We start from the raw sequence: 18,521 nt of genomic DNA, 5'->3' as shown, positions 1-18,521 counted from the left end.
CTTCCTTTCTTCCTTCCTTCCTTCCTTCCTTCCTTCCTTCCTTCCTTCCTTCTTTCCTTCCTTCTTTCCCCAAGGCTCTATTCTATGATTCTAGTGTTGTAGAGCATGTCTCTAGGGAAAAGGGTACTGAGAAAGGAGGGAACACAAACTTTTTCTGCATTCAGAAAGAACACAAACAGCGGTGACCTGAAGACTTGAAGAAGTCATTCTAATAAAAGGGCACACTTTCAATAGATTCTTTGGCCATCACGTTGTCTCCTTGGTCAAACATGATGAGGAAATACTGGGAACCTTCACATGTTCTCCCTTCTGCCACCAACTTTCCTTTGCCTGGGACTTTTCCACAACTTGTTGTTTTCCAATCCTCTGACATCCTGGGAAACTCCCCGGCACACCCGCTGACAGCAGAGATTAATGTTAGTGTGGGGTGTTTTCTGCCCCAATTATTTTCGTCATTCGGGGTACAGCCTCTACCTCTCATCTGCCTGGCTGGAGCAGTTCCCTGGGCTGCCCGGACTGACCCACCCTGGAGAAAATGCCAGAAATATCAGTCTTCAGAAAACAGCAGTTAAGGGAATTGGGTATTTATGGACAAGCTTCAAATGTTCCCAGATGCCTTTTACCATGTGTCTGCACATATGACTTTATTCTATGAGTCCATATATATGACCTCATACTATGCATATTTCTTTAGGAATTTATGCCATGTGTCTGCCCACATAACTCCAGACAACTCATACTAACCTTCCTTACGACTGCCTCAGGTAAAAGCAGAAGAATCATTGGTCAAGACAGCAGAAATAGACTGCGTCCTATGAAAATGGCCCATTCTCTAGTCCTGAACAGGCAGATCCCTCATTAGAAGCAATGGAGGAAAATTACAAAGAAATAAATTTTGATTTGAGGTAAGGAAAAAATTCTGGGTGACTGAGCTATCCAAAAATGGAGAGAAAGTAGGTTCCCACTCCCTGGAGGTCTTCAAGAACAGGCTGGATATCTATGTTAAGAGGTTAGAGTTGATATTCTTGTCTAGATATGGGTTGAATTAGGAGAGCTAAGTGATCTAAAACCCCTTCCAGTTCTGATATTCTGTGATTTTTCCTCCAACATCACTCCTCTCCTCAACAGCATAATTGGCCAATTCTGTTCAAAGGCTGGGAGCTGTGGGGCCCCAGGAGTTCCAGAAACAGAGCCATTCAAAATTGCACATACCTAGAAGTACAAACAGGCCTTCTGATGCCCATTCATGACAACTGTTATATTTCTAGGACCTAGATGGCAGAAGAGAGGGATTCCATGTGTGACTACTGATTGACTCACCTATGTACTGGGGAGTTCCTATATACTCAATACTGGTTTAGTTAGCTATATTTAGGTGGGGGATCAAGATGATGATCTTAATCAGTTTAGTAAACTTCCTCTAATCCAAGGATGCAAGGTTAGCAAACTTTCCTAATCATAACACCCTTGTGGTCAGTGGGGGTGAAAGGGGATAGTCCAGACGACCTGCTTGCTGACTGACTGCCCCGAAAGTCCCCCTCCCGCTTGGTCCCTGGGAAATGCCCAGCAACAAGAATCAGATATAAAGGCGGAGAATGAAAAGATCTGGGCTCTTGCTTAGGATACATATCCTACAGCAAGCCTGTACTACTCCTTGGGTTGCCCATGGGAGCCATATTCTGTACTAAATATTCTTTTCTCTTTTTTTGGAGGGGAGAAGACGAGGTAATTGGGGTTAAGCGACTTACCCAAGGTCACATAGCTAGTAAGTGTGTCAAGTGTCTGAGTCCACATTTGAACTCAGGTCCTCCTGACTTCAGGGCCAGTACTCTATTCACTGTGCCACCTAGCTGCCCCTTCACTGAATATTCTTGCCTGAATAAACTACTTGACTTGGGATCCTTGGATCACTTATGTTCCTTTTTTACTACCTTACTCGCAATCTCCTCACATCATCTTTGAAGCAGAAGTTCCTCATAAGGAGATGGGTCTATTTGTATTTGTCATGTAAAACTCCTGGTTTGTGGTATATGCTCTGATGAAGTATCTAGGCACCCACATCTTTCATCTTGGAATCACCTTTGCCTCTCCCTTCTCCTTCATCTACCATATCCAATCAGTTGTAAAATCTGAATGCCATTCGCCTCTATCCTCTTATCTCAGGCAGCTAGGTGGTGAAGTGGATGGGGTACTGGGCCAGGAGTCAGAAAGACTCAAATCCTGCTTCCAACACTAGCTGTGGGTGCCTGGGCAAGTCCCTTAACTTCTGTCTCCCATGGAACCCTTGTCTATAAAATGGGGAGAATAGTAACATCGACTTCACAGCGTTTGTAAGACTCAAATGAGATTTATATATGCAAAGTGCTTTTTGAACCTAAAGTGCCATATAAATATTAGTTATTATTGTTATTGTTGTTTATTCAGGCCCTTGCAGGCTATTGAAGCAGGTTCCTAATTGATCTCCCTCCATGCTTACAGTTTCTCCATTTTCCAATCAACTCTCCAATCCATCCTCCTTTCCATGGCCAAAATAAATTTCCTAAAGCACCAGTCTGACTATATCACTTCCCTACTCAAGAACCTTCAGTTGTCACCTACTGCTTCTGGGATACAGACTCCTCAGCCTGGCCTTTAAAGCCCTTTATAACCTGACTCCAGCTAACCTTTACAAGAAAAGTTTTTTGTTATCTCACTTCATGCATTCCTCTTTCCAGCCAAACTCATCTCTTTGTTCTTTTCCAAATTCAGCATATTATTTCCTACCTCTGCAACTTTGCACAAGCTGTGCCTCGAAGGTTCTCACCTCTTGGAAGCTTTTTTAGCTTCTGTCAAAGCTAATATATACTATGTGATCCCTTTCCTGATCTTTGTAATTAGTGTTCTCTCATTCTTCAAAATATCTTGTTTGTGCTTATCTGTGTGTTTATTCTCTGTATCCTTAGCACTTAGCAGAGTGCCTGGAAAATAGTAAGCATTTAATAAATGATTGTTGAATTGAATGTTGCATGCCTTTGTATTTGCTTTCTATAGATTTTATGGTTTTTTATCTGTTTATATGATGAATCCCCCAATAGAGCATATGCTCCTTTAGGAGAGGGGCAGTTTTTCATTTTTGTCTTTGTCCTAAAATGGTGTCTTGTACATAGTATGGCTCTTAATAAATGTTTGCTAGAATCAAATGTTCAGTCCTTATTACAGACATTCTGCTGCTACTATGCTTGTAACATCCAAATATTCAACTTGGCAAATGAAGAAAACATTACCCACCCATCCACAGCTCCACTCCCAAATCCTCACTGACCAGGGTCTGTCTGTCTCTGGGGAGTCGTTTAGATAACTAAGGAACATTGTCTGAATTAGGATATTTTGCAAGTATGACAAGAACTATGTCAACAAATTGGTAAAATGTAATGTTTAAAAACAGGCAGCTGGGTGGTGCAGTGGATGGAGCACTGAAGCTGGAGCCACCAAGACTCACCTTTGTGGGTTCAAATCCAGGCTCTGACACAACTCAACGTATGGCCCTGGGCAAGTCACTTAACCCTGTTTTACTTCAGTTTTCTCATCTGTAAAATGATCTGGACAAGGAAATGACAAACCACTCCAGTATCTCTGTCAAGAAAACCCCAAATGGGGTCATGAAGAGTTGGACATGACTGAAAAATGACTGAATAAAATGTTTAAAAAACATCCATTTGAGTACTGCCACTAGGACAGCCACGAGACTCACCTCTGCATGAGCCCAGTGGGGCTCACTGATTGTTGAACTGTGTGATATCTGACCTTGCAACCTAGCCAACTCAGAGGGACACAAACTAGAGTTTGGGTGGGCTACACGGGAATCCTAAATGAGGACTGTCTGGGAACCATCGACCCAGTTGTGAGAGGACCCAACCTTACCATACTACATCAGTAGTATCCTCATTTTATTGATAGCATTCCTCACAAAGAAGACATGGCCAAAATTCACTGGCAGATCTACCACAAGCTCTATGAGCCCTAGACTGAAGCTCCCCACCCCATGTGAAGGCTGAAGAACATCTTTCCCCTCTCTCCCTTCAAAATGCTATTCCTTTTCTTCCTGGGTACTTTGATTACCAAATGGATTTTCCTATTTAAGAGATTCCCTTGGTTTCTGTCCCTTCCCCATAGTCCCCTACCCATGAGCAGGAAGGGAATAGGGAATGCTCTACCCATTTACCAAATGGATATTGATATGTGAGTGATATGTGTGTGTGTGTGTGTATGTAATGAGGGACCCACATGTAGTAGGTACTTCATAAATGTTTATTGATTGATTGACTAGCACATCTGCAGAACTCCGGGGACTGTATCTCTCCACGTGGAAAGGGAGGGAGCCTCCTTCTGGGAGAATACTAACAATGAGTCAGAGTACTTTGGACACACCAGAGAATAAGCAGACATTCTGTAACTGGTTCCAGCCAGTTAACCATGTTTAAAGGGAAGCTCTTTGATGACTGGTTTTGGGGGCATTCCAAAAGACTCATATGCTTCAGTTACTTGTTCTTTGCCTCTTTCTGCCCACTGTCTTTAACTGCGCTCTGGTGGCCTGACAGTGCCACACAAGAGACTGCTGTAAGGGGAAAGGCCATGGAGCCTGCTTCCCTCTCCCTCCCCCAAGGCCAAATAGTCCACTAGAAATGGGGCCTCCTGGGTCTTTTCATTTCATATTTTTCATTCTAGGTGAAGGAAGAACAGGTTTATGATCTTGGTCAGGAGTAGGAGCCACAGCAATGTGGGAGTCAGAATTCAATCATGGTATGACAGCTGACTAGCATGAATGACTCAAAGTACAAGAAGTGATCTTCAGGAGTGGCATTTGGGAGGATCACTCGACAATGGCTTTACCTGGCTGTTATGCCACCTCTGGACATGGACTTGGTGGGACAAGGCTGTGTAGAAATCAAGCTAAGGTTTTTGAGTCCCCAGGACCAGAGAGGTATAGGAGATAGGATGTCCTTGAGACTTTGGAGAACATATTTGTACTTTGGAGGAAGTTTTGTAAAATATTTATTCTTTTGTAAAAACCACCTGCTGTTAAATAGTTAAATAATATGGCATGCTAGTCATAGGCTCCTAACAATGGAGGAAACAGCTGGTGGGGGCTCAAGCCACTGAGAAAAGAGATACCCACAAACTCCTCAGTATACCCTGGAATCCTGAGGGTTGATGTAGCTTGTCTCACCCTAAGAGAGTGGGCCCAGAATGCACGTGTTTATACATACACATATACATACACTTATGTATATCAATAGAGTCGATCAATAGAGGAGTTCCTCAAGAAGGATTTGCTATAGAACAAAGTGAGAGTGGGACAGAGTAGCCTGTGGGTAGGCAGGTCTTTTTTCAGCACTTTCTAAGTTCTGATGTATTTTAGATTTTTTCCTGAGATCAAACTACCCAGTTTTTTTTGTCTGACCTTGACCTTGAAGGGGGTTGGGGGCAAGAAAAGAAAAGAAGTCAATTAAGTACAAGACAGAGAAATAATCAGAATGGAACACAAACTGTGAATTGGTGGAAAGTGGAAGAAAGACTGAGATTAAAGGCAGAGAAGTGTGCCACCCACATGGAGTCTATAGGCTGAACTTTTATCATTACAGCTAGATGGATAGATAAAGGCAAACACTAAGAAGCCAGGGGCTGCTTTGCATTGACTTTCCCCACTGGACTTTCCTAAGAGGGGCAGAAAATCTCTCAACTGTTACCCATCCTGCTCACATGCATTACCCATCTCCTTATGTGGAAGTGGACGGAGGAGAAGCCAATGTGCTGTTACTCCCTATTTCCCTGCTCACAGCAGCAGACTATGCATGCTTTTTAAAACTGCTACCACTTATGTACTTGTTTCATATCTGTTCTGAATTTGTTATGAATATGTAAGAGGTCTGTCAAAGATATCTTTAGGAAGACAAATAGTCTCATATATCTCATCAGTCTCCTCTCTGTGAGGTGTTTCCTAATGATATATTGCAAAATGTTCTTTGCTGAGCTGTGAGAAGTAAACCACATGATTCTAAGTATTTTCACAATATTTGTGTGATATGCATTAAGATCCAGATGGCCTTTGAATCTACCTAGCTGGCTTACTTGAATGCTAGCAGTGAGATTGGGAACCGAGGGAAGACAAAACCATGCACAGATATAACTCTTTTTGACCTTCTAGTAAATGCTTTGGGAATTTGAAGGTATGTGATCTTACTTTTTTCTGTCAGAAACCTAAATAACAAGTAACTAACTCCTGAATTGGTCCCAACCACTCAGATTCTGACAGGGCCCAAGGAGAGTTGGGCTGGGGGAGAGAAAGGAGTGGGCCAAGGTTGTCCTCTTTGGAACATCACCCTCAAACATTTCTGAACATCTTCAGAAAATATGCCTCAGCAGCCTTTAACCAAAAGCAGTAGCATTAAGACTTCCCTTCCCCTCCAAATTCCTTGTTCCTACTATGAACTTACTTTGGATCAGTCACCTGGGAATTTTTCTAAGCCTCCATGAATCTACTTACATTTCCAGTCTATCTTCTCAAATCAATTGATTTGCAGGCGATATTGTATTAATCACATAACCTCTCCTCCCCCTGACCAAACTATATAATACACTCAGTGAAATCTATAGCAAAGAGGTCTATGGATTTTGCTTTTTGTTATTTTTTTTTTACTTCTGAACCTGTGATTTCACACAATGTATGGAACTCCTATTGTGAATACTACCTATATAGATGAGCTCATCTTTAATTTACTGTCTTAAAGAATTGTCTAATGCACTAAGAGATTAGGTGACTAATGGTCACAAAGCTAGTATTTTTTCAGAGATAGAGCTTGAACCTAGGTTTTCTTAACTCTGATTCTTGCCTTCTATCCACTATATAATAATTCTTATTGATTTCAGAAAAACAAAACTGATGAAAACACATATTTCCCAGATTATTGCATATGACTGATTGAACAGCTGCATGTTGGCTTATCAATATGTGCGTCCTAGACAGAAGTTGCAGATGAGTGATGAACTGTCTTGAACTTAGTAAGTTAGGAGATCAAACACTTGTGAAATGGCACAATATTTCAATAACTTGAAGCTGCTTGCTGTGGAAAATTCTATCTCTTTAACATCAGTTTTCTTGATGATACCATATAGTTGTGAACTGTGGAATATCATGATTTCAGAAGAATTAAAATTACTGAGAATTCAAAGGGACATAGGAAATGCATGAGTAGCAGAATCTGGCTATATACTATATTGCCAATGATAATTTCTGTAAGAAAAGTGGCACAGAAGCCATTATGGAGGGTATAAATGAATGGAAAAGGAGGCAACCTGGAATATGGAATAGGAATATGGAATAGGAATGAGAGATAATGGACACACTGTCTAAGCAGATCCCTTGAAATACTAAAAGCATAAGAAGCCTTCAGCAAACTGAGAGGATTCTCTATAGGGTCTTTATGAAAAAAAAAAGAAAGAGAAATAATACTTAATAAGAATGAATGGAGGGGCTATGGTCTGCACAGAGGGAAAATCTACCCACACTGAAGCAATGATGGCTCCATCAAGTATCAAAAGATACTTTCAGAGGTTATGAAGTAGATAGAATGCTAGATCTGGAGTTAAAAAGACGAGTTTAAATCCATCCTCAGAAATTTACTAGCTCTGAGGCAAATCAACTCAACCCACTCCACAACAACAACAACTGATCTCTTGTGGCATTGTTCCATGAGTTTACTCCTGTGACTAAGAAAACCTTTATTTTTGGAGGAGTTGTAAATAAGAGTGCTAGTATCAGCTGAGAATACGATTATTCTTAATATCTTCATAGACTAGCATTTTGAATCCAGGAATAACTCATTAACCCATTAACCACCAAAAGAAAGGTGTAGCAGAAAGAACAGCCTGGGAACTACTCTTCTTGTATGTAAAATGGAGGTGATAATAATACTGATATCAGTAATACTGATCAATATTAATGATACTACTATTCATTTCAGGTACCACTTAGCAAACAAGACTTTGCCTGATCCTTCCAGGTATGTATTAAAATTCTATCTTGTTCTCCCCCTCCCTGACCATCCCCTCCTCTTATAATCAGTAAATTTCAGTAGGAAATTACATTGCAAAAGAGAACCTGGAAGCATCCCAAAGATCAAAGGAGTATAATTTACAAATTGTATCATACATACTAAAATTTATGTCCTAGTAATATGTGCTGAATCAGAAGAAATCATCTAGGCGCTGCTTGTCAAGATTTCTGATCCTATGACATGTAAATTCTAGACAGAATCCAGACCTCGACATTCCAAAACAGCAGAACATCAAAAAGAGGCTGATAACTTTGGGATGAGGACTTTGAAGATTTACTGATAACTTTGCGATGATTTTTATGTGTTAATGAACTAACCCTAAGGTGGCACAGATAGGAGTTGGTCTCTTTTAAACAAAAATCCCTATAAAAATGAGACCTCAGACTCCTACCTCCCAGCCCTTTCCCATTTCTGTTGGGTGGGTCCATGCTGCCTAGTGCTCCCAACTCTAATCTATGGTGAGTGGTGTTCTGTGTCTCTCCTCCTCCCCCTCCTTTTCCCCATGCTGCCTCCCTTCACCATCCCTTTCCCTGTCCCTATGCCACAATCTGCCTCGGTATTCTTTCCCACTTTTTGCCATTTGTCTCTGTGCCTTATTAAAATGTGACTGCTTCCCCATTTCCCACTTGCCAATCATGGTCTTTGCCAGTGAGTACTCAAAGAACCAGGAATGCCTGCCCCCATTTCATAATTTTATAATTTCACAAATTATCCATTCAAGATGTTAGTTCTTACCACCCCATGAAAATGCTTTTTATCTACTACACATAATACATATATGTGTGTATATATTATATATAATATTTATCTGTATGTGTGTGGTTTTCTCCCATTTGAAAGTATGCTCCTTGAGGGCAGGGATCATTTTGTTTTGACTTTGTATCCGCAGCACCTAGCATAGTGCCTGCCATATAGTAGGCATTAAATAAATTCAAGTTGAATTTAATTAAATTGACTACCTCATGGAATTTCTTGTGGGGATTTAAGGTGAGAATGGATGTGAAAACATCTGGCAATTATGAGATATTATGTAAATGTAACTGTAGCTTATGGTCCAATCAACTCTAGACCCATGTTATTAGATTCAAATCACTGGAATTGTCTGGTTTGCTTTTGCCTCCACTCATTTCAAAAACTAGGAACATTTGAAGTTAACTTAGTCCCAGGTATTCTGTGGTTCACTATGTAAACAGACCCAGGCAAAGAAAAGCGTTGAAACAGTAGCATTTAATCAGGATAGAAATGAAACCCACAATTCCTGAATGAGTACATTTATATTAGCCTTCTCCCCAAAGTAGCTTTCTTGCAAAAGATTTGTAACTGCCTTGGTGAAGGGAGGCAGAAGGTGGAAGGTGGAATCTTTAGGACAGACAATGTTGACATCTCTACTTGAAAAATGTCCCTGGCAATGGGGCGGCCAGGTAGCACAACGAGTAAGAGCACCGGCTCCAGTATCGGGATGACCTGGAGATCGAATCCTGGGCTCAGACACTTAGCACCCACTCAGAAACACCTGGCTGTGTAACCTTGAGCAAGTTACTTAACCCCAATTGCTTAGGGGCGGCCAGGTGGCTCAGCGAGTAAGAGCACCGGATGACCTGGATCAAATCCAGTCTCAGATACTCAGCACCACACCCAGAAATAACTGTCCATGTAACCTTGAGCAAGTTACTTAACCCCGATTGCTTTAAAAAAAAAATGTCCCTGGTAGTATCTGTATCCTTTTTTCTTCATGAAACTTCCAATTAGCTCACTTTAGGAAATAAGTATTGCTACCAGTTGCTATTATTCCCAGAAGAGATCTCATGAATCCTCCTCTATCTCATGGCAATTCTTACATGAATCTCCAAAAGTTTCTTTTCCAATTCCCCCCCGTATGTGTACATGACCTCATAGGAAAGGGAGTCCTTTGTTCTTTTCCACTAAGTATTCATACTCCAGGCCCAGGTGTCTGGGAAAATGTGCAAGGAAAAAAAATCCAAAACCCCAAACCCCAAAACCTCAAGCCTTATTAATACTGAGCAAAGGTCACTGAGAGAACGTCAATAATGAATAATGATAATAAAGCTAATAGCATTTATATAACAGTTTAAAATTTGGAAAGTATAATATATTTTGTGTCTACACACATATGCAACATATACACATATGTATATCTGTACACACATGTATGTGAATGTGTACTCGTGTGTACATATTAGTCATTAACTACTGACCTATGCCCACTCTCCCATTTGTGCAGAAATTTTTGTGCAAGTTATTTATACTGGAATGCAGAGTAGATGGCAACTAGGTGATACAGTGGATAAAACATCAGGCTTGGAGTCAGAAGCCCTGAGTTCAAATACAGCCTCAGATGCTTACTAGCTGTGTGATGCTGGGTAAGTCACTGTCTGCCTCAGTTTCCCCATCTGTAAAAAGATCTTTGCCAAGAAAACACCAAACAGGGTCTCAAAGAGTCAGCTGCAATGGGGACAATTGAACAACAACAACAACAAAGTATCCTGGAGGAGGGTATTAGTAGGGAACAAACAGGCTTTCGCAAGAGATATTCAACAATGGACCACTTTCACAATTTCACAACTGAACGAAATATCCCACTGTGCTTATGGGTTGACACGGGAAAGCATGTGACTTGTCACAGCTAAACTCTGCTACCACTCCCAGTTAGTTTCAGGTAAAGTGTCCCATAAGATATAGTTATTATCATCATTATGATAATATGTCTAGGAAAGGAAGCTGGTCAATCAGGTAATGAAAGTGCATAATAACAGTGGATAAACTGAGCACTGCACTTGTAAGCATAAAACTTGAAAAGAATCAAAGGAAGATTTCCACTGGGTCTTAGCTTTGAGAATCATCTCTACACAGAGTTTACTCTAAGAAGTAAACAAGAATGGAACCGAATGCAAAGGTGGAGATGTATTATCGTCTGTATGGGTCTGGAAGAGAAACATTGATCTCGGCCGAGTGACTGAGGTCATCTCTACTTTCTTAAAAAATTTAATCCTGTAGGGGTTGCACATACAGGATAAACCCTTACTCATGTCTTTCTTATCCCAGTGATGAGTCCATGCTGTGATCACTTGGCTGCACTCTAAGTGTACAGACAGGGCCAGACTCTCCACCCAGATGTAAAATACCCTGGCCTGTCTGACCCTATTGACATGGGAGGAAAGTTCCTGGGCTGTACATCGGGACAATCTCCAGGCTGGTTTCCAGGCCTAAATACATTGCCTTCCCATTTCTCTGATAAGGGAGATACACTATGGTCCAGTAGGCAGCATTTAGATCTGAAAATATCCAGAGGCCTTTTTTCCCCATTCCCTCTTTCCCATTCCTAAGAATTCTTATCTCTGGCTCACTGATTTGCTTCTTTCTCTGAGCCTTGTGGTACTTCTTCTTCTGGGCACATCCCTCCCTTTGAGTCATCCCTCCTCCACCTTGTTTTCCTGACAATTTCAAAAACAGTTGGTCCTGGGATTTCCCAATCAAGATTACCCCTCAGCACTGATTTTACCTCCTTACATTCAGAATGTGTTCTCCTCCTCCTCTTCCTCCTCCTCCTCCTCTCCTGCCCTCGTGCTGTCCTTCCTTCTTCTCCTTTTACCTCTTCCTATTCTCCCTCTTTCCCTTCCTTCTCCCCCTTTCCCATACACTTCATGTTGTGGAAATGTTGGGAAACTCTAAGAGGTTGTCCAGATCCCACACAATCATCCCAGCACTGGCAGATACTGTTAGAGCCTCTCTCTACCTCCTCCCAGTCTCATCTCTAAAGCTCCTCACACATTCTCTTCTCCCAAGTTCATCATGTTACAGTGGGGAAAGTCCTGGTAATTTGGAGACAGAGGACCTGGGTTCAATTCCCAGGTTTGCCATTTTCTACCTATGTACTTGCTTCTGGCTTAAATCCCATGTCCTATGTGAGGCTTTATCTGTTTTCTCTCCTTGTCCAGCTCCCTACAGGAATTCCATGAGAAATTACCTTGTATACTTTGTGTCTCAGGGTCTCCCACAGGGGAACTCTAAGTTCACATGACTCAGGTTTGATCTTGGGGAGGCCTGACCCCACCGGGGTCACTTCCTACCTCTGCCTCTGCCCCTACTCCAGTGTAAAACTCCAGAGAAATCTCAAAAACAAAGCTTAAGCATGATTTATGTCTAGGGTTTGGTAACAGCTTCTTCTCACAAAGGTATAGGGGTATGAGGCATGGCATAGTTTTAAATTTCCCCCATGCCCCAAACTGCATAATATTTGTAGATACGCATGAAGAATTTCAGGAGACATAAAACACTCAAATTGCCCATTAGTCAGTAGTCAATAGACTTTTATTAAGCACCTACTATGTGTCAGGCACTATGTTAAACACTGGGGATATTAGCCTGAAGGAGAAGGACGAGGAGGAGGAGGAGGAGGAGGAGGAGGAGGAGGAGGAGGAGGAGAAGAAGAAGAAGAAGAAGAAGAAGAAGAAGAAGAAGAAGAAGAAGAAGAAGAAGAAGAAGAAGAAGAAGAAGAAGAAGAAGAAGAAGAAGAAGAAAGACTTTTAGGTTCTTAAAAAGAGCCTTTAAGGTTCTTAAAATCTAATGAGACAAGACCATTTACAAAAGAAAGCTGAAAATGGGTGGGGAGAGGCACCTTAGGAAAAATGATAAAGAAATGAAAAGAAGTCCAAAATGAGTCCAGCAGGGTGGGAAATAAGGATGTGTATGAGCAGACAGTTTCATTCTTGATGATATTGCCCTGGAAGGTTAAGATCTTTTTTTTTTTCAAATGCTTTATTAACTTCTGATTTATATCATTCATTTCCACCAGATTTTGAGTTACAAATTTTCTCTCCATTTTTCCCCTACCCACCACCCCAAAATATCAGTCCCACAGGATATTCCCTGCTCCAATCTGCTCTCTCCCATATTTTCTCCTATACCCCTTTCGACTTTTCCAGTGGGTCTCTATGCCCCAGTGCCTGTATATCTTATTTCGCAATTACATATAAAATAGTATTAATAATAGTATATATATATATATGAATATTTTATTTTAAAGCTTTGAATTCCAGATTCATTCCCTTCCTCCCTTGATGCCCACCCTTACTGGGAAGATAAGCAGTTCAGTATAGGTTGTACCTGTGTATCTAATGCAAAACAATAACATAGTAGATATATAGTAAAAGACTGACTATATTTCCCTCCCTCCTATCCCACCTCCCACTTGTTCTATTCTCTTCTTTGATCCTGTCCCTTTTCAAAAGTGGGTGCTTCCATCCTCCCTCCCCCTCAGCCTGCCCTCCCTTCCATCATCCCCTCCTCTCATCCCCTTCCCCCCCTACTCTCCTGGAGGGTGAGATACCCTATTTAGTGTGCATTTCATTCCCTCCTTGAGCCAAATTCAATGGGAATAAGTTTGACCCATTCCCTTTTGCCTTCCTATTCTTCCTCTCCATTGTAACCATTTTCCCTTGCCCCTTCTATATGAGATAGTTTACCCCATTCTGTCTCTCCCCATCTCCTCTCATTATATTCCTCTCTCACCTCTTAATTTCACCTTTTAAGTATCATCCCTTCCTGTTAAATTGGTCCTGTGCCCTCTATCTATGTATACCTGTAAACATATATACACACATTCACATGTGTTCATATGCCCATATACCCTCATATATAGACATATATATATATATATATATATATATATATATATATATATATTTCTAGTCCCTTCAACTACTGAGAAAAGTTTCCATAAGTTACAATTATTGTTTTTCCATGTAGGAATGTTAATAGTTCGACTTTGATAAGTTCTTTATGATTTTTTTTCCCTGTTTACCTTCTCATGCTTCTCTTGCTTCTTGTATCTAGATGTCAAATTTTCTATTCAACTCTGGTTTTTTCAATAAGAATGCTTGAAAGTCCTCTAGTCCACTGAATGACCATATTTTCCCCTGAAACATGATACTCAGTTTTCCTGGGTAGGTGACTCTTGGTTTTAATCCCAGCTCCTTTGCCCTCCGGAATATCATATTCCAAACCCTTCAATCCCTCAGTGTAGAAGCTGCCAGATCCTGGGTTATCCTGATTGTGTTTCCATAATATTCAAATTGTTTCTTCCTGGCTGCTTGTAATATTCTCTCCTTAATCTGGGCATTCCGGAACCTGGCTATACTATGCCTAGGAGTTTTCTTTTGGGGATCTTTTTCAGGAGGTGGTTTGTGGATTCTTTCAACCTCTATTTTGCCCTTTCATTCTAAAACATCAGGGCAGTTTTCTTTGAGAACTGCCTGGAGGATGATTTCTAGGTTCTTACTTTGATCATGGCTTTCAGGTAGTAAAAATTAAATAATTTTTAAATTCTCTCTCCTGGATCTATTTTCCAGGTCAGTGTTTTTTCCCATGAGATATTTCACATTGCCTTCTAATCTTTCATTTGTTTGGATCTGTTTAATAGCATCTTGACTTCTCATAAAGTCATTAGCTTCCATTTGCTCCAATCGAATTCTGAAGCAATGATTCTCCTCACTGAGCTTTTGAGATTCTTTTTACATCTGGCAAATTTGGCTTTTTAAGGCATTCTTCTCCTCATTGCCTTTTTGAGCCTCTTTTGCCATTTGAGTTAGTCTATTTTTCAAGGTGTTATTTTCCTCAGTCAGGCTGTTGACTCTCATTTTATAATTTTCTTGCATTGTTCTCATTTCTCTTCCCAATTTTTCCTCCACTTCTCTTATCTGCTTCTTAAGGTCCTCTATGGCCTGTAACCAGCTCTAATTTTCCTTTGAAGCTTTTGGTGCAGGAGTTCTGACTTCACTGTCTTCCTCCTGTTCCATGCTTTGCTCCTTTTTGTCCCCAAAATAGGAGTCTAATGTTGGAATCTTCTGTCTGCTTTGTTTCCTTTGCCTGGTCATGCTGCCCGTCAGTCACTTGACCCCTGGGCTTTTTGCCACAGTAGGACTCTGCCACCAGACAGGGGAGCTTTCGTCCCAAACACTGGGGTTTTCTCAGCTGCTGGAGGTATTAGATGGGTGTCCTCTCTGAGGTCTCCACACACTCTGGTAAGCTGGACACACAGCCCAGGACGTCCACCCTAGACTGCAACCCAGTTCTGAGAAGGTTAAAGCAAGAGCAATTACCCCTCAGACTGGTGCTTGGTCCCCCTACACTCTGCAGGCCAGGAGCTCAATCTGCCACATGGTGCTGGTTGGCTGTGCTGGCATCTCAGTGGCTTCTCACGAAGGCAAAAGCCATGCACTCCCACTTACTGGGTCCCAAAGTCCAGACTGCACTGACCTCTCACTGTGTCCTTCACATCTATGTGTTGATAAATGGCCACAGGTGCTGCTGATCTGGAGTCCCTCTTGCAGGAGGCTGGTCAGCCCCACCCTGGGGCTAAAGCCTCAGTGTGGAGCTGGGCTCGGCTCCCAGAGCACTGTGCTGACCGATTCCTTCCGGCCTGCTGGGTTGTCCTCAGCGGGAAGTTAGCTTCTCTGTGTCATTTTGTGGGTTCTGCAGCTCCAAAGTTTGTTTAGAGTCCCCTTTTTACATGGATTGGGGAAGGTGGAAGCCAGAGCCGTGGGGAGGTCATGTTTCTACTCCGCCGTCTTAACTCCACCAGGTCAAGATCTTTTGTGAGCCTTCTGAACAGATATTTCTCATTCACTTCAGACTTGAGTTGTCCTAGCCACTCACAGCAGTTATTATAGGGGATTGACAAGGTCTAGATCTTTTGGTCACTTCTTGATATGACTTTAGTCCTTTACTTGCAAGAGCCTATTAGCTGTTCTCTGGGAACTGTGAAAGGAAGGAAATCTCCCTCTTGACTCTGAATCTCAAAAACTTTCAAACTCAGAATAACATACAAAGTAACCCCCAGGCTGCAAATCACTCCTTTTTCAAGTTGCTAGTTCCTGCACAAAAGAAGGAAACAGGCAGAAGAAGGCTGCCAGAAATTAGAATTTTAAGAAATGTCAGTCTTCAGGCAAGCACATGCCTCCACCTGCCTTGCACTTCTGCTAAAAGTGGCCATTGATGCTGTGGTTGGACGGAGAAGAAAAACCTCCCCCTCTCTAGAAGTTGAAAGGAGAGAATGTACTTGTAAAGTCTTAAAATGGAAGGTATTTCCACACCCTATTTTATAGATTATAGGTTGGGGTAGGGAGATAAAGAGGAAGAGGGTTCTCTCTACAAGATTTTCTTCTATCAGGTCTTAACCAACCATCATGATGTAGTCCCAGTCTCTGGTAAATCAGAGGAGTTTCTTCTGAATTTTAGGGTGCATATTTAACTACATGGGAAGTAGCCCTTTCTAATAAAGGTCAACTCACACAATTTTATTAAGATTGGGAAGCTTTTTGAATACCTATATGTATATATTTGTTGTCTTCCTCAATTGAATGTAAGCTCTCTGAGAGTAAGGACTATTTCATTTTTGACTATATTCTCAGAATTTAGCACAGCACCTGGCACATAGTAGGCATTTAATAAATGCTTATAGATTGACTGCTTAATTGAAAAGTTTCTCAGAAATGGGTTTGGTGATGGTTTGGATGCTATGAGGTGTCAAAGTCTTCACTCTTGTTTATGAGACATTCGTGTGACTTTCCCCCACTTCCTTTACTCTCTTCCCTCTTTCTTATTCTTCTCTGTATGTTGAAATGATTGTGTTTATTGGAAATTAAGGCCACAACAAAAAATGCATTAAAAAATCCCACCACACATTTCTGTGCACATCCTGATTTCCAGTCATTTTGAAATAGCCATTTGTTTGCTTTGCTTTGTATCAAAGAGCTTCTAGGGATGGGCATGTTTCTGGTATGCTTTTGGAGAATTTTATGAGGGTTTTCCTCCTCTCATCTCAGAACTCCCATCCAGGAAAACTAGAAAAAGATTATGCAGGCTATTTCGATTCCCATTCCAGTATGCAGGGGTTAACTCTCTGAGAGCACACAGTTCATAATATCAGAAAAGGGAATTTTCGGTGGTTTGTTTCATTTTTCCTTTTAAGGAGGAAACAAAACAGATGCTTGAACTCTTCCTATTAAACCTGCCAGCGGGGAACCTATCCTCTTGTAAAATGCAACTCCAGGAGAAAACTCCCTTATTTCCCCTCATACTCTTTACCTGTGGAGATTTTACATGCCAGCTTTGACCCCTATTTATCCTAAAATGTGGGAGCCTTGTCTCCATGTATTTGTTACATTCCATCACCTATTTATGGTCTTTATACATGAGGGACTTTACATATATATAAACAATTTCTCAATGTCACAGTCCTAAACGCGAAGGCATCTTTTGTGGAGCCCCCATCACACTTACGTCTTGCTTCAAAGGGTGCTCTCTGCCTCTCTCTCTCTCTCTCTCTCTCTCTCTCTTTTCCCTCTCTCTCTTCTTTCTTTCTTTCTTTCTTTCTTTCTTTCTTTCTTTCTTTCTTTCTTTCTTTCTTTCTTTCTTTCTTTCTTTCTTTCTTTCTTTCTTTCTTTCTCTATCTATCCCTGACTCTGTCTCCGATTTTTTCTGTCTCTCTCTTTTTGCCCCCACCCCCACTCCTTTCACTTTCTGTTTCTTCATGGCTCTTTATCATAGTAATCCAGGCTACCAGTTTCTCTGCCAGTAAAGGAAAGTCTCTGGAGTCCCTCAATCTTTTGATTCCATATCTCTGATGTGAGATGAAAGCAAAAACCTCTAAAATCTTTTTTCCTCATTTTCCAATCCCCAGCTTCTGCTGGGCTATCTTCAGGCAAGAAGAGATTGGTGTTTGTCTTTTGTTCTCAAAGAGGACCAATGACATCAGGAAGGTGATGTCTTGACTTGCAAGTGACTTGTATTTAAGAGAGGCAGGGCTGTGCAAAGCCACCAGCCTCACTCTCTCCTCTACAGCCATCTGGGTCCAGTGGCACGACATAATAGATCAGGATGACAAGAGATGGCCTGGGATGACAAGGATGCAGAGGGAGACAGTGGCTTTTTTTTTAAGCTAAGGTCTTTCCCAGGTTTCAGTTTGTCTGTGGTAACACCTAATCAGTGATTAAGACTACGTGAGAAATGTTGTAAAAAATGTTCTCTTTTACCTGCTCAAAAAAATAAAAATCAATCTGGGAGAGGAAGACCCTCAGAGTTTCTGGCCAGAACAGAAACAATTGCTATTTATACCCACTCTGAGCCATCAAAACCCAAAAAATGACCAACGGAGGCTTGCTTTGGAACCCACCATTGGCCAATCAGTGAAAGCCAGAGTGATTTGGGTTCAAGGCATAGTCAAGTAGTTCCATTTGAATCAGAATGGACTTCATCAAAGCCTGGCCCAGCAGAGCTCCATTTTTAGAATTTATATTCTTTTGGGGAGAGCACCCACATGTAAGTGTATGATTCCCCATGTGGAGGGAGAAAGGGAGAGAGAAAGGAAGGAAGGAAGGAAGGAAGGAAGGAAGGAAGGAAGGAAGGAAG

General features: G+C 41.4%; 1 protein-coding gene and 1 long non-coding RNA gene across 2 annotated transcripts in view; both read left to right on the top strand.

The window, feature by feature from the left end:
- LOC138153427 (uncharacterized) overlaps window positions 1-3,136 on the top strand; it is a 20,030-nt gene extending 16,894 nt beyond the window's left edge. Inside the window, exons 4-5 of the long non-coding RNA XR_011166379.1 lie at window positions 765-905; window positions 2,479-3,136. This is a non-coding gene — a long non-coding RNA (uncharacterized lncRNA). The remainder of the gene's footprint in view (window positions 1-764; window positions 906-2,478) is intronic.
- Window positions 3,137-6,059: 2,923 nt separating this feature from the next.
- CNOT6 (CCR4-NOT transcription complex subunit 6) overlaps window positions 6,060-18,521 on the top strand; it is an 83,311-nt gene continuing 70,849 nt past the window's right edge. Inside the window, exons 1-2 of the mRNA XM_069077564.1 lie at window positions 6,060-6,206; window positions 8,001-8,039. The gene's annotated coding sequence lies outside the window, so the exon portion shown is untranslated. The remainder of the gene's footprint in view (window positions 6,207-8,000; window positions 8,040-18,521) is intronic.

Source organism: Petaurus breviceps, unplaced genomic scaffold, assembly GCF_028583685.1.
Source record: "Petaurus breviceps papuanus isolate PSGF00001 unplaced genomic scaffold, PetGlider_PUasm1.0 90994, whole genome shotgun sequence".
Classification (NCBI taxonomy): Eukaryota; Metazoa; Chordata; class Mammalia; order Diprotodontia; family Petauridae; genus Petaurus; species Petaurus breviceps.
Note: the sequence above shows the minus strand (reverse complement) of the source record. Positions and strands in the feature narration are given on the sequence as shown.